This window comes from Bactrocera tryoni, chromosome 5 (genome assembly GCF_016617805.1).
Source record: "Bactrocera tryoni isolate S06 chromosome 5, CSIRO_BtryS06_freeze2, whole genome shotgun sequence".
In the NCBI taxonomy this organism is placed as follows: Eukaryota; Metazoa; Arthropoda; class Insecta; order Diptera; family Tephritidae; genus Bactrocera; species Bactrocera tryoni.
Window position 1 is genome coordinate 77065528 of NC_052503.1, and position 21529 is coordinate 77087056.

General features: G+C 42.2%; 1 long non-coding RNA gene across 1 annotated transcript in view; it reads left to right on the plus strand.

Annotated features, from left to right (window-relative positions):
- LOC120778494 overlaps window positions 1-21529 on the plus strand; it is an 81703-nt gene that overhangs the window by 3115 nt on the left and 57059 nt on the right. The window lies entirely within an intron of this gene.

A 21529-nucleotide genomic window follows, 5' to 3' on the forward strand; every position in this document is an offset into this window, starting at 1 on the left:
TTCTGCGATTCTAATTATTATGTGTGCAGAATTTATGATACCTTTGCGCTGATATCATAATTCACTTCAAGTTCGGCAGTGGTCATAAATCAGCGCAAAATAAATTACAACAAAAAAGTCATTAACTTCGGTTGCGCCAAAGCCGTAATACCCTGCACAAATGCAAAAGTCTTCCATAGAAGAACTTCATTTTGGTCGCTTACTTTGTATGGCAGCTACATGCTATAGTGGACCGATCTGATAAATTCTTCGAGTGATTGTATCTTTGCCTTGGATAATATGTACATATTTCATGTCAAATTTCGTGAAGATACATATCTCGTCAAATGAAAAAGTTTTGCATACAAGAATTTGGGTTTGATTGTTCAGTTTGTATGGCAATTATATGCTATAGTTGTCTGATAACGGCGGTTCCGACAAATAAGCAGCTACTTGGCGTAAGGAGGATATGTGCAAAATTTCATATCGATATCTGAAAGGGACAAATTCGATTATGTAGAGATAAATAGACAAACAGACGGATCTGGTCAAATCGACTTAGCTCGTCACGCTCAGCTTTTATATGTATATGTACATATGTATGTAGTCTCCAACATTTCCCTCTGTGTGTTACAAATTTCGTGGCATACCTATTACCCCCTGTTCAGGGTATAAAAAGTATTGCCTCCGCAGCTACCCTTTGCCATTTTCTCTGAAGTGATTATTACCGCATGCTGGCAGAAACATGAAAACAAAAGCAACTATCAAAAGAACGTATTAAAACAAACAGTGAACTTCTTATTTCATGTTGCCGTTTGTGCTGTTAAGTGACGCTTTGGCTTAAGCCGAAGGTCGTTCCTCGTGGCATTTTATGTGTTATGTTTTTTCAAATATTTTTGCTCTTTCTCGTATTTGAATGTGGCTCTGCGTAAATTTTAAATCTTTAATATGTATGTAAGTATGTACATATGTATCTTTAGTGTGTGTGCGCGGATATTTTATTGGATATCAATTTGTTGGTTATTGGCAAATACTTAAGGCGGTTAAGTCATAACTTCTTCTGTTCGCTTTAATTCCATTTTAAGTTTGATCGGATTCGATGAAAATTACGGCTTTTTAAAGTTATTCGCTTTTGTCGTGAAATATACATTGTGTGCAAAAAGCACCCGGAAATTGTAAATAAAACGTAAACTATTTATGTAACTATTTATCGATAACTTGAAAACGGTCGCTCAAGAACGCGTTTCATACCCAGAATATCCACCGAAATCATTCGAACGGACTCGCGAGAGATGTAGAGCTGTCTTGTCATCTCTCTTACACTTGCCTAGAGATTTTCAAGCACCTGACGGATTTTGAAAAACGATTTCGGCTTGCATCCATATAAAATTGTTCTCACTCAAGCACTGAATTGTAAATTTAGCCTCGAGCTAAAATTCTACACCTTAACAAGGACTCTTGTCTAAAAGAATTGAAAGTTTTTTGCATTTTTACTTTGTTGTCTCTTTCGGTCGTAAATATATATTTCAAAAATAATAATAATTTTAAATTGTATGTTTCTATAAAACTGTGTGTGATATAGTGAGCGCTCTACAACTTTGCTAGTATTAAGTTGCCTAGTAAAAGTTATTATTTTTCTGTCGCTTGCAACTGTGTTGTAATGTAATTTGCACTTCATAATTTTGCACCCTTTTTATACACTTCTCTCATTGTTGAAGTGCTTGAATAGCAATCAAGATATGTCCTTACAACAATTTCCGGCTATTGAGGATCATTAGTAGACGCCACATAAGTACGCAATTAGTGGTGTACAGCAAGTCTTGTACGGATAAGTAACCCAGTAATGAAATTTTATATTGAAAGATAGGTTGCACTTTCTTAAGGGCTCACAGGTGGATTTCTTCTAACATAAAATGGTATAAAAACATCTTTTTATTGCTTTCGAGCGGGCAGTTTGCGTGGTAGCTACATGCTACCTGTACTCCAAAATGATTTTTTTTGGAGATTGTATCATAGCCGTGGATAATAATTCATGCCAAAAATCGTGAAGATAGTTCGTCAACTAAATAGTTTTCCTACGATCTGAACAGATCAAAATTAACAAATCATCCGGCCCGGATGGGGTCCCAGCGAAAATGCTGAAAATAATCGCTGCAGAGCGACCATCAGTGCTATTGAATGAGCATGTACAATGCCTGCTCCGAGGCGGAATAATCCCTGAAGCCTGGAATAAGCAACGGCTGGTGCTAATCAGTAAGGGAAAAGGAGATCCCAATTGCAATCAGCATACCGTCCACTATGTAAGTTTGAACCAGCGGGAAAGTTCTGTGAGAGGCTACTTAAACTCAGACTCGAAGCGGCTATTAAGGAAGCTGGAGCACTCTCCTCTAGACAACACGGCTTTAGACCCGGCATGCGTTATTGAAAGTGTAGAAGCCGCACAGCATAGATGGCATAAATACAAAAGAATAGTGTTGTTGGCGACTTTAGATGTACGGAAAACTTTCAACATCGCTAGAGGGGTGGATATGATCGACGCTTCGAAAAAAGCTTTAAAATCCCCGACTACCACAGACCACTGTGATACGGAGCTAACTCAGTAACGGAAAACTTCTGTAGTTGCACAAGGATCCATTCTAGACCCAGGCTTGTGGAACATCAGCTACGACGCTATACTAAAACTGGAAACAGCAGACTCGTACTCGCACTTAATTGGCTACGCGGACGACATTGCAGCAGTAATTACAGCACGAGACACAGAAGAAGCGCGTAGAAAGCTTAATGAGGTCATGATTCGGACGCATGTATGGCTCGACTTACGCAGCCGCCAGTTCGATACGGAAAACCCGAATTACTACTACTAAGAAATAAGCACATATCCCTCGAAATGAGGATGCAGACGACACAAAAAGCAGTAAACTACTTTTGCGTACGACCGGACCCCAGACTAACTTTCTGAGTACAAACCTTGCACGCCGTAGGAAAGGCAGCGAAAGCCATCTTCCAACTTAGCAGACTAATAGCCAACATAAAGGGTCCAGTCAAGGAAAGAGAAAGCTCCTAATATCGCCCACAATCAGCACCTTATTATACGGAGCTGAGATTTGAGCTGTGATGAAATGTGCTTAAAAAGGAAAATCGACGTAACGTAGTGGCCAAAATGTACTGTACCTGTCCTCAGAGTCGCATCAGCCTACCGAACAGCGTCAGGCGCTGCAATATTATTTATAAGCGGTAATGCTCCAATTGACCTTTCAACATGAGTGCAATTTAACGAATAAAGAAAGACATGATAGTCGCATGGCAACGAAGATGGGAGAATGAGAGTAGCGTCAGATGGACGGACAGACTAATAAAAGAGCTAAACTAATGGACAAGCCGTAAACTTGAAGAAGTCGACTTTTACACAACTCAGCTGTTATCCAGTCGCGGATACTTCAATAAGAACCTCCACAGAATGGAAAAGGTCGAAGAGTCGTCATGCCTATACAACGACGCGACAGAAGACGTCGCTGAAACCATTTTCTTTGAATGTGTGCGATGGCAACAAGAACGCACCGCCGTAGAAGACCTGGTTGGCCCAATAAATGCGGACAATTTAATAAGCGATTTTCCTACGCATCAAAAAGCGTTCGATATTTACTCGTTAGTACTTGGTTCGCTGGGTAGGCAAGACGCGATTAGGCACAGGCGAGCAAGTACTCCTGGGGATACTCATACATATGCATGTATGTGTGCATGCATAAGTTTAACATTCTAAGTAATTTCAGTAATTTTCCACGGCCGAAGGATAGTCATGAGTTTGATGTAATTGAGTGTGCTAAAGGCATCTAATGTACTTGACTAAATATGCGCGTGTGTTGTTGTTGTTGCTGTTGTGAAAGCGTAACTACTTAGACGGCTGCCGGTTGTCGGTGGCCATTAGAAGCAACAACAACAGGTGGTGGTGGCAGCAGAAAAGCGAAGAAATCAAAGCAATGACCAAACGAGTAACGACATTGCCGGCGGCCAAGTGCGAAACAGTAGCAGTGGTAATAGCTAACAAGCGCAACAATAATAAAAACAACAGCATCATTTACAAGAACAAAGTTGCAGCAACAAAGCGGCAATTATGCGCTGCCATGCGACGCAACTTGTCGACGACGCTTAAGCAGCTACTAAATGCTGGCCGTTGGCTGCAGACAGCAGCGCTGACGGCGTTGATTGTAAGTGATTTTATTTGCAGCAGCAATAACATGCAATTGCGGCGATAGCACTTTCCTTTATGCGCGCAGAGTTTGCGTTGCAGGCGCGCTGCTGAGCCAGCGTGCAGGCCATTACCAGCAACAAATTAAATGGCGCATAAAAACAATGTTAGAACTTAGCCACTCAGCAAGTGTTGTTTCGGTGGCGATTTGTATGGCTGTGTGTATGTGTTTTAGTTGTGCGCGACTGCTGCAATTATTATTATTATTATTGCTATTATTGCCATCAGCGCGGACAGCGGACAGCGCTTAGTAGCGAAAACGAGACTATGGCAAAGCGCGGGCAGGCAGTTTGCGCGCGGCCAGCAGTTAATTTGCCAATTTGTCAGAATTTGTTATTAGTTGAAGTGAGTGCGGCGTCTAATGCCAACGCGTTCGCTGTTGCTATAGTTGTTGCAGTTGCTGTTGCTGTTTCTGTAGCGGCAGTTGCCACTTCACTGCGCTTACTTATAAAGTCATCAGCGACTCTATCGCGACAGCGTCGTTTGTGGCAGACAAAAGTACAAGTGGCAACCACATCATCAGCATTAACGTGCGCGCCGTTGTTATTAGACACATATTCGCCGTGGCATTTGTAATAGAAACTGCAGCACCAAGTATCATAATAAAGCTAAGTAGTTATGTCAGTGCCACGGGGCGAAGCAAAGTTGCGATTTTGTTGCTGCCACGACGCGTGTATGTCAAGTGCAGAGTTCGGGTAGCACTTAACGCGTAGTGAGCGGTAGCGAAAGTGCTATGCGACAGCGTGTGTAACATTACTCGCGTAATTATATGCTTGCTGCTGAGTTATATTAGGCTCAGTTTGAGTGACTGCTTTGTTGAGAGCTTGATTTTAAAGCAAGACGCCTTAACATATTATTATCTCCTTAGCGCGCTTTCCTGAAGGTATACTTTTAGGCGCCAGACAGCTTATAGCCACTATTTCATTGGCGCAACGACGCGGGCATAAACTTCTCACACGGTTAAAGAAATGCATAAGTTAGGTTAGGTTAGGTTAGACGACTGATCAAAGATCACTGCTATATGCAATACAAATTTGCGTTTAATTTCCACCCCCGCCAGTTCGGTTGAATTGTTTCCCCCTCATCTCGATCGCGGGCGTACTTTTTTATAGCGCCTTCCACCACACCTTAAATTTCGTAGAACGTTTTAGGCTTAACTATGGTTTCATAAAGCCTAAGAACTACCTTTGGTGAGACTCTCCACCTTTTCCCAATGGCTGCCTTGAAGCAGGGCAACCGTTGTCTTTCCTGGCCTTTTGCCGTCGTTGGCTTTCCATGAAAGCTTTCTGAATGGGATGAGCGTTAGTTAATTACTTCAGTCTGCAGTTCGAAGATGTGTTCCTCCCTCCGTTGGTATATAGTATGTTGGGTTTCAAGAGAGCTTCTTGTTTAGGATGAGCTTTAGATACTTAGCTCTGTAAGGAGGTCGAAGGCGCGTTCCTCCCATCGATGGTAGATGTTGGATTCTCACGCGAGCTTTCTGTCTAGGATGAGTTTGAGATACTTAGCTCTGTCAGCTGTTGAGTTTTTACGAGCGCTTCCTGTCTAGGATCAGCAGCCCAATTGCTTACCATACTAAGGCACCTCTGAGATAGCTCATTCAGAAATTTTCTCTAAACCTTTAAAGCTCCATCGTCCGCATAGGCAATCAATCACCCTGTAGCTGACTTCCTCCAGCGTTTTCAAAAGGTCGTTGCCAAACATGGTCTAGAGAAGTGTCGAGAGAGGTCCTCCTTTTAGGGCGCCCTACTCACATTCCATTGCATTCGCTATTCCATCAATATCGTCCTATCGCAGTTAAGTTTAATTTTCTCTTTTAGCCCGTTCCTTTAATGAATATCTTAATTACGTATTCCAAATATATTTTTCTCTTTAAATGATTCATTTGCGCAGTACCTGTTATTGTATTCAATGGTTATTAGTCATATAATGAAATAATCCGTCTTATATTTATTGTATTTTGAGTACCAAGCTCAATATCCATGCCAAATTCTAACATATTTTAGACACTCGGTTTAGCCACGAGTTGCTGTTGTTATTGCCAACGCCCTTCTGCATCCCGCAGCTTAGAAGATATGTATTCTAAAGCTTGTATTTGCAAATTCGCCAGCACTTTGCCGCAATAAATCAGTAAAATTTACGGTAGCCATAAATAATAACGGTAAATTTATCACTTTTAATACCAAGCGGCGAGAAAAAGTACACCACCAGCGCAGGCAGGCAGGCAGGCACATGTTGTGACTTATAGAAAAGTCTAAGATCCCATAACAGCATGCTGCCGCAGTGGCTAGCAGCTGAGACGAAGTATTAGTCGTGCCTAAAAGCCACAGAAGTTCAGCTCAGCCACTTATTTACACACACGTGGAAACAACTGTTGTCGTTAGTAAAGTGTGCACCACAGGGGTGTGAGTTCAGCTATGGCAAACGGACTTTATTATTGTTATTGACAGTTGAAGTCATTGGCAGCCACAAAGGAAATTCATATGCCAATAGGCAATGCTGTGTGGCAGCAGTGGAGACAGTTGGCAAGCCTTTAGCGGAGCTAATGAGAAAGTAAAGAGTATGTGAGGCACATCCCTAGCGGTAGCATAGTCAAGTTTCGTATTTGAGATGAATTTATAGGTAATTTGGATCTCGTTTTTCCAAAAAATTGTTCAGATCAGAAAACTATGGCATTTTTGCCATACAAACTGACCGATCAAACTCAAGTCCTTGTATGAATAGATTTTAAATTTGACGAGATATCTTCATGACGTTTGGCACGGATGATTCCCCAAAGTATCGCTAAAATCGTTGAAGAAAATGTTCAGATCGGATCGCTATATCATACAGCTGCATTACAAACTGAACAATCAATTTCAAGTCCTTGTATGAAAAACTATTTTATTTATCGTGATTTCTTCATGATATTTGGCAGGGATTATTCTTCAAAGTATCGCTATAATCTGTGAAGAAACTTTTCTGATCGGACCACTATAGCATATAGCTGCCATACAAATTGACCGATCAAACTCAAGTCCTTGTATGTAAACCTTTTCTATTTGTCGAGATATCTTCATGTAATTTGACATGGATAATTTTCTAAAGTATCGCTACGATCTCCGAAAAAATTTTTCAGATCGGACAACTAAAACATATAGCTGGCATACAAACTGACCGATCAAACTCAAGTCCTTGTATGAACCACTTTTTTGATTGTCGAGATATCTTCACGAAATTTGACACTGAATTATTCTCCAACATAACGCTATAATCGTTGAAGAAATTTCTCAGATCGGACCACTATAGCATATAGCTGCCATACAAATTGACCGATCAAAATCAAGAAAAAGATCTTTCTATATACCCTTTTATGCTGTGCCTATGCAGGATATTAAAGCTTCGATGCAGCCGAAGTTACCGTTTTTCTTGTTTTTTTTTTTATTTTATTTTCTAATTTATTATTTTTTTTTTGGTTTTTCTTGTTTTTTTTTCTGACGTGTGGAATATGTGCATTATGTCTCCAGGTCAATGCCGTGTTAAGTGCTCTTCAAATATGCCGTTATTATTGCATCGCTGTTACTATTATTGTTTTGTTATTGTTATTGCTATTTGATGAGCGCCTGGTATGGTAATCGCTTTTCGGCTTGCGATCGCGCTGACAGCTTCCAAATTTTATATGCCATTAACACCACGAACAGTCAATAAAAATCTCACTTTGGACACCAGCAAAAAATAAAACAAAAACGCTGAGGCACAAAAACAAAGCGACAGTTACGTAAAAAGCAGCGATAAACTTGGCACACAATCCAAAATACCGAAAATAACAAAACGCGGAGACACACATAAAGCTTGCCAACAGAACAGTGCATTGTTAACTTCGCAAGGTGCGCAGCAAGCGGGGCGGCACGCAAGCAGATTATTCTTGGCGCTGCAGTGTTTCAGCGCATTTGCGGTGTACTTATAAAATTTACGAGTATTTATTTGCCTAAATGCGGCGTGTGCAACGCCACACTCACTCACGTCTGCTGATTGCCATCTTGTCACGTCGCGGGTACTGCCAGCCGCTGAGCCACTGAAGTGGCAACCGAACACGCTGACGGCGTCGGTTGAAGGTGCTGGCTGGCCGCTTTGGTTGAGGCCATGGCCGCGGCCGTGGCATCACTGATACCACCCCATATCGCAAGCGGTTACCGTTGCGGAAGCCAAGCAGCCAAGGCAAACATTTCACTTGAATTTGCACATGAAAGTGGTCAAAGTAACGCCAGCAATACCAACAACAACAATAACACAACAACAGCAACAACAGTAACTTCAACAACAGCAATAAGAACACTCCCGGCGTCCGCAGCGACAACAGCACCTACACGGCGACGCGTTCCTGTGGATTTGGCGAAAAGTCGGCCGCGCGTTTTAACCCAACGTCGTCGCAAAGGCCGCGCACAAAGCGCTTTTCAATCCATTGTAGCGTGATTGTAGCGTATGTCCAGCAAAGTCTTCTTTATTACAGCTACCTTCAATATGCTTTTAGTCTTGACAACGACATCCATCGCGCCAGCAATGCTGCCTGCCTGTCTGTAGTTCAAGGGGCGCGCGCGCTGCAGCTAGCGCACGACCGTTTGACCTGCGTGCCGCGCGCCATTTTCGGCATATCAGCAACGTCGCCTAACGTTATTCGCGCTGCCTCTACCCCAGTTGCCGTTGCCTGTGCGCTTAATTTGGCATTTTATTTGCTTTACTTTCAATCCGCGCCAAAGCAGGGCAAACAGCTGCAAAATCGCGCTCAGGTACGGCACGTTCGGCTATTTTTGATTTGCGATTTTTAATGGCATTTTACTTGAATTTCAAGGATTTTCGCCAATTTTCATTGCCTCGCGGCCAATTGCGGCCATTGCTATGTTCAAGGTTTTCGGCTGTTATTAGAGCGCGCGCCGCTTCTGCCAATAGACGGCGCTTTAAGCCGCTGCATACACAAACATGCGCCTTGGCTGCAGAGCATCTTTCGTCTCTGTTTGCGCTGTTTTGGGCTGCAATTAGCGGCGTTAATCAAACAAAGCGCCGCTTGCCGCACGAATCAATTTATTGTTGCGCTGCCTTGTTGTGTGCAAGCGCAATTCAAAAGACTTAAGCAACGAACTCGTTTCGTTGCAGCGCCATAAGAATGCGCCGTTAGCACGTCATGTTATTTATTTATTGTTTTTAGTGGTGTTGTGTGTTTGCGTGGCGCCAGCGTTGGTTCATTCACTCAGTTAATCAGTGCTGCAATAATTGCCTTGGATTGAATTGTAATTGCTGGCGTTCAATGCAACAACTTTGACCCTAAAATGACGAAGCGTGCCGAATTCGCTTGCAGTTTGCATTACATAATATCGTTGAGAGCTCTTCTATGCATTCTCTGACCCAATTTGGCTTATATAATGTTGTCCAGTGATCAAAGATATTATGCTTGGTTGAATTTATTGCTTTTGTTGCATAAGAGTTTATAATTGAATCATACTTAAGTCCACTTAAGTCTAGCTGGCGTTGCCATATTTTCCATGTAATCGAAATAGAACAGTTTAGTGCTTTTGCATTTTACGCTTGAGTACTTTTGAAGAAAGGAAAATTACAAGTCTGGGGAGCTATAAAGTTACCGCTGCGCGAAGGCAAAGGAGAAGGAAGCATCAGGCTTGTCGCTCTAAGGAATATAATTTCAAAATTGGGCATAAAAATCTCGCAAGAAAATCGGATTTTTTCCAGTGTACTATGACTGCTGATTTCAGCTGTGGATTCTTGAGTAAGAATCGAACATATGCTATAAAGAATAAAATGACAAAATTTGAAACCAAAATCATACAAGAAAGGAGGAATTTCTCAAGTGGACTATGACGACGGATTTAAGCTGCGGGTTCCTGAGTAAGAATCGGACTTGTCGGCATAAGTAATAAAATGTCAAAATTTGAAACAAAAATCTTACAAGAAAATAGGAATTTTCCTGCAGGTTTCTGAGTAAGAATCGGACTTATCGCTTTAAGAAATAAGGTGTCAAAATTTGGAACAAAAATCACAGAAGAAAAAAGTTATTCTTCAAGTGGACTACCTGAGTAAGAATCGGACTTGCCAATCTAAGGAATATAAATCAAAATTTCAAACAAAATTCTCACAACAAAATAGGCGCTTTTCATTTCAACTATTAGCTCTGAATTCAGCTGTGTCTTCCAAACAGATTTCTACTGAACTTTTTCAAGAGTTACATATACTAAGGCTTTTAGGTTTACTCCTTGTAGTACCACCATGGTATAACCTTACCTTTTAACCACTTAACGATGAGTACCACCTCATAATTTTTTCCAACACTTTTATCGCTTTAAAAACAAGTCTGTAGTGCACTGTCGTCTCTGCCAACTCAACTTGCGCTATTCTTGTTTCTCATTGATTTATTTTGAGCAGCTGAGTGTACATCATTCTAAGCTCTAACAAACATACACGTCAATGTCATGGTCGAACATGACAAACTGTTTAATACAAGTTCACTGACTGCGGCGGCTAAATGCCTGACAAATATGGAATCACATTAATTCAAACGGCTGGTTAGTGCAAAAAGACTTGGAGCGACCGTGACGTAGCTACCGGCCTATCAATGACAGATTATATTGCCAGAGCTAAGTTGTAGACTGACGGGCTATAAAGTGAGTTTTTCAAGCAAAAAACAAGAAAAACTTTAACTAAGTTATTATACCCTTAACAGCTGCATTTTTTATAGTATGGAAGGGTATAAAAATACCCTTTCTTTGTTTTTGAACGTGCAGTTTGTATGACAGCTATATGCTATAGTTGTCCGATCTGAGCCATTTCTGCGGAGATGATGGCGCTGCTTCTGTCAATAACTTCTGCCAAGTTTCGTGAAGCAATCTTGTGAAATAAAAAAATGTCACATACAAGGACTTCGGTGTGAACTACAGTTTGTATGGCAGCTATATGCTACAGTTGCCCGATATCGACGCTTCAGTCATATAAGTAGCCCTTCAGTGAGGAATAAGTGTCTGCAAAATATCATTCCGATAACGCAAAAACTGAGGTACTATTTCGTATATGGTATAAAAATGCGGCATATTAGGCATTTTAGAGTATTTTATTGCCACTCTTGTACGCCTGCTGGGAAAGTGCGTTCGGAATCACTGCGTCGCGTTTACTACATTGTACTTGCACTTGCCAGTAGCGGAAGTGCCACCAACTAAGCACTCAAGTGCCCAAGTGCCTTATCGGCCATATTAAGAAATGCCTGAGCGCATAGCAAGCGAAATTGCCTACCGCACGCATAAGCGCGCGCGCGTTCAAACTATTTCTGGCATTAGAAGTAAGTAAAGCTTGTATTATTGTGTGCATATAAAGCCATTTATGCCTGTCGATTTGTTGTCGCGCCATTGGTGGCCAGCCAACTCAATTCAGACAGCTGACAAAGCAACAAATCGGCCAACTTAGCCGCCACTCAATGTGATTCACGCGGCGGCGGCGCGTTCAATTTAGCAGCGATTTGTACATTTTAAGCTTCAAGTAAAATGCAACAACAATCAGCATGCTAGTAATAGCAAGAACAAGGCTGCGGCATGCCAACAGCGCTGGAGCGTTTAGCGCCAGTGTTTTTGTTTGCGTGCGGTTGTGTGTGCGCGCGAGGCCGCGGCGACCACGTCGTTGACAAGTTGCGCGCTGTTTTCGCTATATATGGCGCGCTGCGCTTGCAGCTACACGAAAAACTGGCTGTTGCGCAGATATATATATATATATATACATCTATACATATATATTTATATATATATATTTCTGTGGCGTGTTGTATGTTTGTGGCGGCGCACGCTTAAATGCCGTCACTTTGCCATAACTGATCGCACTTCTAAGTTGCAGGTGTTGTTATTGTTGTTAGATTTGATGTTTTGTTTGCTGTACGCGCTTGTTAAGCCTTGCTCTTGTTGTCGTTGTTGGCGGCGTTGCCGTTATTACTGCTTGACACTGGCATTGGCATTGCGAAGAGCGTGTCGTACGCGCCGTCAAAGCATTTTTTGACGCTCTAAGTGCAGCCAATGTCGCAGGCGCACCGTAGCGCACAGTGCGTCAATCGCTAGCTTGAAGAAATTTCACAAAAAATTGGTAAAAACATAATTAGGCTCTAAAGTAACTTACAAGTTTGTTGAGGAAAGCTCTTCTGAAGACGCGCTTTCTTAGGTAACTTAAAATATCAACCAAGAAAGCTCTGCTGAAGACGCGCTTCCACAGCAAACTGACTTAGGTAGCGTAAACGTTCATAATGCTCAGCAGTTTCGAAGTTTTTCGTTTGTTTAGAGTGCAGCGCCATTGAATTGTGAGCGTCCAAGTTTACAAAATGCGCCACCGTTCGCGCCCCGCTCTGTCACTTGCTGGCGCATAGAATTTGAAGCATGAACTAGTCACAGTTAATAGCGTCAAATGAAACTCAAGCGCTTGTGTTAGAATAACTTTTTTTGTGTTTTTCATTTGTGTGTGTGTGTGCGCTAAGCTTCACGAATGGCAAATAAAAGACTGCGCAGCTTAAGTACTAACAGCAGGTAGGTTTTTATGGCGAATACACGCCAATGACATTATGCGCGGAAATAAATGTCAATATTACTAGATTTATTGCATTTCGCGTAGCCGCGTTGTCGCTGTTTGTTATGCTTTATTTGCTTTTGTTGTTGTGTTGCCGCTTAGTTCGTTTACTGCGGCAATATCAACGCATTTGCTTCATAACGAAAACGCTGAAAAACACTGGGTATTGTGGCAAAGCGCGGACGTTAAAACCCGTACGAGGACCGAGTGCACTTGTGCAGTGCAGGGTATGTGGGGTGAAGAGTTTAACGGAAGGTTTAGCTGTTGGTGTTATAAGTTTGGTGTTTAAATTCAAACTGCTATTGACATTGCCCGGACTGTCGAGAATATTGCTACCGCTAGCACAACAATTTAGAAAGACCCAAATCAGTCTCTCACACGTCGTTGTGGCAAGTTTTGCGAAAAGATCTTGAATTGACGCAAGAACTAAAGCGGCTTGAACACCAGAATCGTCGTATGTTCGTGAATTGGGCTGAGCAACAACTTGAAAATGATACGGATTTTTATCGAAAAATCGTTTTCAGCGATGAAGCTCATTTCTGGCTGAATGGCTTCGTCAATAAGAATTGCTTTCAAAAAAAGGGGTTTCCTGCGGTTCATTAGAAATTGCAGCAGTATCGGCCAATTTATGCTTGAAAACCGTCGAAAATTGTGTTCAGCGTCTGGACTTCTGCAAGTGTGCCCTTGGTGGTCATGCAAAAGAAGTAGATTTCCATACATAATAGCAACGAATGTACTTTCACAGGAATAAAGAATTTCACTGAATTACTTTTGGAGCGGTCTTATAGTTTTTCGCATTATGTCCCTTCTCTAACTATAATAGTAGCGTCCTGGCTTTGTTTTGTGGATCCCTTTATTCTTAACATCTGTTTCCTTGAGATATACTTTGATTTACCTTGCTTCGAATATTCTTAAGGACCTCTGCGTAGCTATTGCTTTTTGCTGGCTTAATGATCACGGCTTCTGGTTATGATTTGAGCCTATTATATTGTTGTCTTTTGTTTTTTTAGGCTAAAATTTTCGCCAGTTCGCTTCTTCGCCGTAGGTTCCTTGGGTGCATGAGGCATTTCGAACCAAGTCCTCCTCTCCTGTAGCTCTTGGTCGGATACTGAATATTACTATTCGTATACTTAGCATAGACCGTCCACTATCCCTCACTGTGACCATGGTTTTAGCCTGAAGCTATATATAGTGACATACAAACTGACCAATCAAAATCAATAAAATATAGTTTTATGGTATACCCTTTAATGCCAAAAAAATGCATTTGTGAAGGGTATTAACGTTTTTTCATGTTATGTGTAAGCGTAGGCACTTATACGAATGTGGCATGTGCGCACTTCAGCTCGCGTAAATGTGACCGCCAACATATGTGGCCCTACAACGTGCTATGCAGCCACAAACAGGACCACCCGGTTCGGCCGTCACTTTAACTGATTGGTGGGCCCATAAATTTTTGCTCATAAATTCGCAATAAGAGGCGACGTGTAAGCGGCAATTAGCGCACGCATGCGCTCAGCAAAACAAACGCGCTGTGAAATCCAATGATATATCGAAAAAGACAACGAAATAGAATATAATAAAAGCGCTGCAGGCTATTAGCGTGGTTAAGTAAGGCTAGGCGTATGGAGACTGAGGAGTTTAAGCAACTGTAATGTTGGAGATAAAGGAAAGATGAATTCGTAGCCTTTAATAATTTGAAGAGTAAAGAATTCTCTTGGAGAGTTTTGGAGGTAATATGTCTACGAAGAACTTAATTTTTGATATGACTCTCCTTGGTTTGTTGATTGGTTCAAAAAAGAGGCGTAGGATCGCTAGACCGCAGTCAGCCGCACGTAGGCCAACACGAGACCCATTGTGCTTCCGGTTGTTAACCAAATTAAGTCTTTTACAACAAATCAATGGACGGTAAAATACCTTCCCAGTTGTCCAATGTCTCCTGAGTTGGCGCATTGGGAACCGCCGCATTCCGCCGAATCCACTTTCCCAATTTTTTTAAGATCTGAACTTGATGTAAGCGCCCTGCGTGTACCCTACAATATACCAATTTCCCTTTTGCCTAAAAGTAGAAGTTGTTTGATCTGTCCACCATCAATGATACTCCAAAGTAACTTTGTGAAATGTCCTAAGCTGCTAGTCTTTGAAGAACTCTATTAGATCTCTAACCAATTCTAATAGTTTGCAAGTAAGTTTGCTAGAAACCGTAGGACGACTATATAGCATCTATTTCGTCTTAGCTCGGACGAAGCCTTTGAAGATGATATGCACTGAACTTTTTCACGGAGGTTAGCATTCACACTTCAAGTTTTTTCCATATTACATTTGCTTGAGTGCCGGTCACAGCGGAATCGCCGGGAACTGCAAAGTCGATTAGATTACTAGGGAGGACACCCTTTTCCCAATTTTTTGGAATGGATTGGAAGCGAGTCGCTTGGTCGATGTCATCTTTGCGGTGCACCCATGGAGCTCCAGTGAGGTTGTAAGGGTCTGGTCAATAACCAGAACTTGTACGACTGCGAGATCCTCTTGGCTTAAAATGAACCGTAAGTGGTCCTTCGAACTATTTGCAATTAGCAAAGTTAATCTCGTAGCTGTAGTAAGTACTCTGACTGGACATTGTCCAACAGGTGCACTCGTGGCGATACGACTACATATTTTGTCGGACGCCCTTTGCCAAAGCTGTATGGAGTTAAGCGAGGTGGAATCGTCTTGCCGCTTTCTCCTCTATCGTCTGGCTTTTGCCTGACTGAAGTTGAAATATCTCAGTAAACACACCTTTGGAGAACCTAAAGAAGTGGCTGGGATTGCTATTAGCCGCCTTAAAAAAATTGTGGTAAACAAAAAACGCTTCGTCGATCGATGAGGTGATGTACTAAGAAGTTTTAGGGTAACACAGAGGAAAAATATTTATTCAAGTGAGATGCAACGGATCAGTCCCACGACCATACCTAACCTAACTTAGTTGGATGTATTACACTGTATGGAAGAAAGGGGCTACTGTAATTGGGTTCCTTTAGTCTAGAGTTTGATCGAATCAAATGGATTAGACTTTTAATCCAATACTCGCCAGGTCCCAAATGGTTCTCTATCAGCTTCGAAATTCTAGTAAATTCTCTTAGAATTAACATGAACCCAAATGTTAGTCGCTAAAGCACCAATCAAAGCGATTTCCTCTAAGTATACCACTTGACAAAAACAAATGCAACTCAAACTACAACAACGCGAAAACCAGGCAACAATGTAACCGAGTTCGTGGCAACGCTGCAACACCCGGCTTCGTAGAATATCCAGCAGCGAACATGCGTATTTGCATGTCCGAACAAATAATAACATGAAAATCTTATCACGAATTCAATGCCTTTAACAAATTTGCAACACGAATCGCGCGGCCTGCGAGTAAAAACGGTGGAAACAGCAAAACAACAACACATTAAATCAACTTAGAGGGATTGCACGCACGCAAGCCATGTTGCAGCAATGCCGAAAATGGTAGTGGCAGCCGAACGAGCTTGCCACTTAGAAGGGCTTAGAAGCTGGCCTATGCGCTGTGCATACCACAACAAAACCAACAACAACAACAGCGGCAATAGCTACAAATGCCAAATAAGATAAACGCAATAAATGCTGTTGCACAGCGAAAAGTCGCATTCAAGTGCAAAGTGGCACGCAACCAGCAGCCAGCGAGCGAGATGTGTGTACGACGCGACAGCAGCAATAACAACAGCAACACTAACAGCAATAGCAAACGCTAGCGGGCAACAGCGTGGTCAAACACAAATGTAGACATTAGATTGGTATGCGGCCGCCGGTGGCAAGTTGACGAAGTGCGGCGGTAGAACGCGCAGCGCGGTCGACAACAGGCGGCTGGGGGTCGGGTAGGTGTAAGCTTGTGCGGCATGCTGCTTGCTGTGCTACTTGGCGCGGCTTTTCGGCGTTGCAACACGCAATTTCTAAATTTTCCAGCTAAGACAACAACAACAACAAAAGACGCCAAAGTAAACAATAGCATGCAACAGTTAAAACACAACCACAACAAAAAATAAAAATTCTGCATATGCCCCACTGCATTTGTGGCACGGTGGCGGTGTAGCAGCGTTGCAGCGAAAACGACAGCGACGTATTGGGCAGCGCATGAGTACTTAAATACCCGGCGGCACTCAACGCAGCAACAACAATAACTATGAAAAGAGGCAGCAGCGAGTTAAAAAAATTCAAAAGTAAAAAGCAACTGAGGTGGGCGAAATCAGGCAGCAAAGGCGAAGCGTTGCAAACCGCGCGCAGACACGCACCACATAACGCCAACAGCAGACGCTGCCTGAGCAGCCAAGCAACAGCAAGGCGCAGCGCCGCAGTGCCACAAAGGCAGTGCGCACGACAAATGCGAAGCGAAATTTCAAATATGCAATTGGCGATTTGTCGCCACCGTTTGACATTGCCAATGCTGCCACACAGCGGCGCGCGCGTCGTAAGCCGGCTCTGTGCCTTTATGATACACTCTGCAGTCGTTCATACAATGTATGCGCAACATATGCATGCAACATACACTGATTGCTGCAACATATGTTTAGCGAGCAGCGGCTGTTGTTGTTGTTGCTGTTGCTGTTGTGATTCTTCGGCTGCGATATGTAAATGTTGCTAATTGGTTGTGTGCGACAAATATGCTGTTGCAATAGTTGCCAGATAGGCGCGCATGTCAAACAGCAAAAGGAATAAATAAATAATTGCTTTGTAGATTTATTTATTTGCATGCTAGATGGATCTAGTTTCATGTGATGCTGGCTTAGCTCGTTGCGCAGAACGAAAATTTAATTGGACTTGAGTGCGGCTTTGAAGCAACGCTTATGTAAACAGTTTAGAAGGGCTTAGGTTAGATGGTTAGGATGGCTAATCCCTCAACATTGCGTGGGGATCAGGGTTAGACTGTTATATATAGTCCTTTCTGTTGCCAAACGAAAAACTACTGTAGGGGGATCTCAGCTATCGGCAAAACCGACCGGAACCTACCACAAATCATCTTAGATGTTTTATTTCTATTTTGAACAGTTCCCTGGATCTCTTACGATTTACTCTGTGTCCTAACTGCCGAACCTTGTATTGCACAATTGTTGGTAGTTAGCGCTTGCTGATTTGCTCTGAGTCCCAACAGTCCAGTAGTGAACCACAACTTTTCTAGCCTTTCAAATTCCGCAGTTGTGGCGACTAAAGTACCTGTCTTAGCAAGCTTAGCAGTCTTACAGTTTCCTGAAATACCGCTGTGGCTAGGCTTCCAAACCCGTCAAATTATAAAATAGTTCGATGCTAGATATTATGAGTCTAGAAATCCTTTTACTAGTCTTGTGGACTGATATATAGCTGTTGCACTTAGGAAGCCTAAACCTGGAGCTGATGGAATGTTCCCGATAGTGTACTCTTCCACCATAGGGCATACAGAACGAGTCTTAAGTGTAGTTCTGCCTTAAATTTGAAGTTAAAAAAAGCTAGAAAATACGAGTAAAAGCATTTTTTGAGCTCATAAGGATTATATCCAGTTCTCGAGCTTCATCGAATTTCATTTCATTCAACAATGAACCGGTCCCTTACACCGTCCTAGACTTCTAAATATGAAAAATTACTGGACTTCTGACCGACTTTCATGCTTCGTAAGGGAATCCGGACAAGGACTATATCAAACACGCGAGCTTGATGGAGTTTCAGCTCATTCTATGACGAAACCGTCCGACGTTCGCTGTGCTAAAGTCTTAAGTATGGAAACTTATTGGATTTCGAGACTAGTCTCATGTTTCTGTGCAAGTGAATGCGGAATCCATAACTTCGAATTGATCCAGACAAAATTTTCTTTGAGCACAGCTCCTACAGACTATGCCAACCACTCGTACAGCGGTATTGTTAAAAAACCATATTAAAGACGGCAAAGTTGCATCTCGTTCACCAATGAAATGGTCTCGTTCACCGTGTTAAAGTTCTATATATGAAATCTTACTGGACTTCCGACGGTTTCTCATGCATCTCCGTAAGGGAATGGAGAAGTTGGAAGTGACAAATATTTCGTTAAATCTTTGAATTGATCAATGATTGGACTTAACTCCGTATAAGCCGGGTTCACAAGACCATTCCTCTTAAGGACGTTTGTTTCACTTTAAAAGCCTTTATTCTTTTCCAAATATATTTACAGCATGGGCATGTTTTAGTGCATGGACTCGTCTGCCCTTATGTAAAATATCTTTTTTTGGTTCACACAATCCACGCCGCTGGATAAAAATACATAAGATATTCTCAATGTACGCACCTAGTGAATGCTGTGGCGGCGAAAGGAAGTATGAAAACCAGCAGAATTTCATAGCCACGCAACGAAATCATGGTCAAGGCGAGTGCGTGAAATACCCAGCAGCAAAAGCGACCAACGTTCAATGGTCCGGCGCGCGTATCTCACTCTCGCAGTGGAAGTGTTAAATTTTACTGCCAGCAATATCACAATCGCGTCAGTCTTGTTATTAATGTCAAGTGCATTTTAAAGTGTTTGCAACATTTTCCAATCAAAAACACATAAAACTTAAGACACACACTAAACAAGCGCTCGCACCGCAAATGTGCCTCGCCGATATTAAGCTGCAAGCGCTGTGCGCACTTTTCTCATGTGTTTGGTCACTTGTGAGTTTGCTTAGCTCGCAAGTGCTTACTATTAACGCCATTTGCTAATAAATGGCGGACAAAGCAATGCTGTCTAGCGGGCTGAGTGGCAGGCTCTATATGTTCCAAAGGCACGCTGAAGTTGCCGGCGAACCAGGCTCTACGGATGAACTGATAGCGCAGTTATGAAAAATGCCCATCAGCTGGAGTGAAGTGCGCCATTGCATGAACTTGCTTATGGTGATGACAATGGATCGCATAACACTTGCCAATTACTTGGCATAAAACTCATTTTACCGCGTTCTTGTAATGAAAGAAGGAATGCTCGAATATCAGTTGCATAACTACGAAAATCATACCCGAATTCTCGGGCATTACCTGTGCTGTTCTTTCGACCTTTATGAAAACCAATGGTTTCGCTTGCAGCTGTACGGATGGAACTTGAAATGCCGTTCCACAATTCTCTTACAAGTATATCGTGTTGCTGATAAGTGCCCTGAGTGAGTTGTGATAGTAGCTTCTCGACGTCGTGCCTTCGCTGTGTTTATTGACGGGCGTGCTTTGCTGTATAGCGGTGGTTTCGTATCTTCGCTACAACAAGGTAATGGTTAGGGACTTTGGCTGCATGTCGTCCATCTACTCAAGCCGTCAGGTCAAGTAACACTACAATATCGGACACACAACTTAGTCAGAATTTCAAAATGGAAAGCTGTTAGAGAAGTGTCTTTTTTCAATAGATTGGCATCCGTCAGTCCGCACAATAGCGGAGACTTAAATGTCTGGTCCCTCCCACGAAGTAATACTTAATCTGTGGTTCAGTGAGAGAGTCTTAAGTTGGGAGTAGCGAATTACTCCGGCTCTCCGGCACTTCGGTTTTCGATGATTAGTCAGAATTTCTAAATACAAAACTTTAGTGTTGACCACTGCACGCCTGCATTTTCGAGGTCCCAGTTGTTGGCTGCGTGCATTTATGGCCAGCAGTGACATTAAGCATTATTGTCAGTATCACCAACACTATCGACGCCATCAACGCGGTCATCAGCAGTAAAATGCAAAGTTGTTAATTTTTAAAAATAGCTGCAAGCGGCGCGCCGATCCTTTCACGCTCTTCTCACATTTGTTGTGGCGACGCTATCAAAACTGCGCTCGTGTGTGTGTGTTTGTTGTAAATTTATACGCCCATAAGCTGCGCTGCGCTGTAAAATTCTGCAATTGAAAAAATTGTTTCTTGTTTTTTTTTTCTGTTGCATAGTCTTTCCATTATTTGATTATTTGTTTGCTGTTGTCGTCATTGTTGCTGTTGTATTTTCGATAAGTGCACATTTCAATTTGCAATCTTTTGATTGCTTTTCTCTCAGTTTTCGTGTTGTTCGTATGCTGTTGCGACCCCATCTTGCTGTATGTACTTGCAACATGTTGCACGTGTAGCAGTGCCATTTTCCTATTGTGTGTACCGTCGAGAGTGGGTCCATAAAAATGCCATAACTTTCAATTAAAACGCTTTGAGTGTTTAATTACTTTGTTTGCAATCATTTGTCCGTCTGTTTGTCGGCGTTTTACTGACTTTTGTTCTTGAACAAGCGAAACTTTTCCAGCTGCAACGAGACACAATAGTGTTTGTTTGCCTGTTGCGCTGAAATTGTATTTTTATGAAAGCTGCAAGCGAAGATGGGCAATAAATTTGTTTAGTGCAAATTTGATGGGTTCAAGGTGTAGAGACACTTATTCCCTAGAGGAGAACGCGGCCAAGCAAGCTTTCTTATATAAGGCCATACTTAGTACTAAAAGGTGATCCATTACGCGGTTCCCTACTTTTTTAAAGAAAAAACACAGAGTTTTAGTTTATTGGAGAATGTTTATTATCATTCTAAAGAACATTCTTTGGAATTTATTTTTTGATTATTGAGATTGAGATTATCTCTTTCCAATGATGGCCGCGGTTACATCTCAGATGGTCTATCCGTTAAGTCCGATTTTCGCATGATACGCGTGATGTTTTACTCCAAGGCCTGAATCGAAGCGGTATGGTCCGCATAGACTTAATACTTTACATATCCCCACTGGAATAAGTCTGGCGGTGTGATATCACATGATCTTGGT